The sequence below is a fragment of the Neltuma alba genome, unplaced genomic scaffold (genome assembly GCF_004799145.2).
Source record: "Neltuma alba isolate B1F8T4 unplaced genomic scaffold, ASM479914v2 tig00001893_pilon, whole genome shotgun sequence".
Classification (NCBI taxonomy): domain Eukaryota; kingdom Viridiplantae; phylum Streptophyta; class Magnoliopsida; order Fabales; family Fabaceae; genus Neltuma; species Neltuma alba.
In genome coordinates this window covers 1-2,843 of record NW_021632660.1, presented here as the reverse complement: position 1 = coordinate 2,843, position 2,843 = coordinate 1, and the positions used below count along the sequence as shown (strand labels likewise).

The following is a 2,843-nucleotide window of genomic DNA, read 5'->3' as shown; positions in this document are numbered from 1 at the left end:
TTAATAAGTTTATAACTATACATACATAAATTCTATGCATCACAGAGCTTAGAAAATGAATCATATCAATAATAACTTATAAATATATTTTAAATTAATAAAAAAAGTGATCTTTAAACATAAAAGCTAAAACATACCTATTGCCAATTAGTATAATGAATAGTTTTCCTCATTCTCTTATGCATACCACCCACCTCACTCTCTTCAAAATTTGTCCGAAGTTTTTTTTTTTTTGAAAAAAAAAGTTTAGACCTGTTTATTACCAATAGCAAAAATAGCCAATGACCATCTACTAGCACAAGATGTGCTTTTTGTGACCTCAGATTTGGAGTTCTCAAATCAGACTTTAGGCCTGCCTTAAAAATTCAAGAAAATAGGAAAAGTATAATTATCAAATTTATTAAAAAAATCTACATTATTCTTACTCCAATGTTTTGATTCCAAAGTCAACCGGTGAATTATTCTGACAGGAATTTGAATTTGCATTTAAACATCCATTCAATTAGTTTTGACCATATATAATGAGCATTCAAATATGCATTTAATATTAAACTGTAGCATTTTCTAAAATGACCTAAGTATTTTAAACCGAAAAATGAGTCAATGGCTCTTCCGTTTGGTGTTGATAAGACCGCTCAACATAAAATATTTGGGATTGGTCATCTCAACTTACTCCACCCAATGCAAATGCGCCTTTGCTTGATGTGCAAATTCCATCTCATTGCAGATTTTGCGGTTTAATATGAGCTATGATTAACCTCCTTCCTCAGATTCCCAAAACACCCAAAAAAGTTATAATTTTTTATTTTAGGAAAAGAAAAAAGAGAATTAACAAAAAGAAGAATCTGATAATGGAACTAGTTGACCAAAATCATCTAGCCCTGTCGTCTCTCCCATTCATTGGAGTGGTTCCATCGTGAGGAATTACGTGTGCTGTCTTCTCTCTCTCCTCCTTTTCTGTGAAAGCACAATTCTGTGGAGTCGTTGTCCTGCAAATTGTTGGTTTAGTCTTTGTTGTGTAAAGCTCAGACTCCAACCAATCTGTTTTACGCACAAGCGCGAATGATATTTGGATATAAAATCTGAGATTAGCACACTCCTTTATAGCTAAGAAGGCCAAGTTTAGGCCACTGATTTGTATCAGAATTAATCACCCCACTATCTTTGCTTTCTTCTTTTTTTATTTCCCTGGAAAATAGTGAAGTAATCGTCGTTCTTCTTTGTTCTTTCTGCTTTCTGGGTTTCTTCACAGCTTCTTCAGTTTATGGGCGATCAAAGCTATCGTCTTTTTCAGAAGGGGTTGAAAAACAGAGTATATATTCACTGAAGACGAGAATAAGATGCGGGGTTTGAAGCTCACTGAACGGTTCAAGAGCACTCAAGTTCATGCCCTTTATTCTTCAGACACCAGTGCCATCAGCGAAACCTCTAAGCGAAGTAGATATCGAATCCAATCATTTGGATCAAAATCCAAATCCAGAATCAACTCAATCTCAGGAATTGACAAGAACCTTCCTTTTCCACTACCTTCTTCCGACTCCCTCGAACCCCCCATTGACCCTTACCTTAAACCCATAAATCTTGTTGAGACTTTGTCAGACATATATTCCCGCCTAGAAAATTGCCCACGGTCCCAGAAACCGTTGCTCTGCATCGAACAGTACTCTCTTCTTCGCTGCCTTGGAGACCTGAAGTTACTTCGTCGATGTCTCCAAACAGCCCGAGAGAACGCCGACGATATTCCAACAAAGATTGTGCTTTCGGCATGGCTAAGGTTCGAAAGAAGGGAGGATGAATTCGTTGGTGTCTCTTCAATGGACTGTAATGGGTACATGCTCGAATGCCCAAAGGCCAATTTAGCATCTGGGTATAGTCCGTGTTCGGTTGCAAGTCGTTGCCAGTGTCTCCATCAGCCAAATCAAGATATTATTACGATTTCAGAAGAAAGTGTGAATTTACCAGATGAAGAAAGTGATGTTTCATTCTGCATTGGTCACGAGGAAATTAACTGCGTTCGTTACAAAATCGCAGCTTTATCAGAACCATTTAAGGCTATGCTTTATGGTGGTTTTGCAGAGTCCCAAATGAGAAAGATTGAATTTTCGCGAAATGGTATATGTCCAGAGGCGATGAGAGCAGTGGAAATTTACAGCAGAACTAAAAGATTGGACCTTTTCTGTGTTGAGACTGTTTTGGAGCTTTTGTCTTTTTCTAATAGGTTCTGTTGTGAGGAAATGAAGTCTGATTGTGATGCCCATTTGGCCTCAAGTGTTGGTAATCTTGAAGATGCAGCATTTCTCATTCATTATGCATTAGAAGAGAGAGCTTCCCTTCTAGTAGGGTCATGTTTACAGGTATTACTTAGAGAATTGCCGAATTCTCTGTACAATTCTAGAGTGATCAAAATCTTCTGTAGCTCTGAGGCTAAGGGAAGTTTGGCCACAGTTGGGTATGCTTCTTTCTTGTTGTACTATTTCCTAAGTCAGGTGGCTATGGAAGAAAGCATGGCATCTAAAACAACACTGATGTTACTAGAAAGATTAGGAGAATGTGCCGTAGAAAAATGGCAGAAGGCCCTTGCATTTCATCAATTAGGCTGTGTGCTGCTTGAAAGGAAAGAATATAAAAAGAAGCACAGCATTATTTCGAAGCAGCAGCTGAGGCAGGTCATGTTTATTCTATGGCCGGTGTGGCTAGAACAAAGCACAAGCAAGGTCAACCATATTCAGCATACAAGTTGATAAGTTCTATCATATTTGAGTATAAACCAGCTGGGTGGATGTATCAGGAAAGGGCTTTGTATAATATTGGAAAGGAAAAAAGAGTTTTGATTTGGATTTTGC

At 37.8% G+C, this 2,843-nt stretch overlaps 1 pseudogene; it reads left to right on the top strand.

The window, feature by feature from the left end:
* The first annotated feature begins 967 nt into the window (after nucleotides 1-967).
* Nucleotides 968-2,824, top strand: LOC114713536 (ETO1-like protein 2; annotated as a pseudogene).
* The last annotated feature ends 19 nt before the right edge of the window (nucleotides 2,825-2,843 follow it).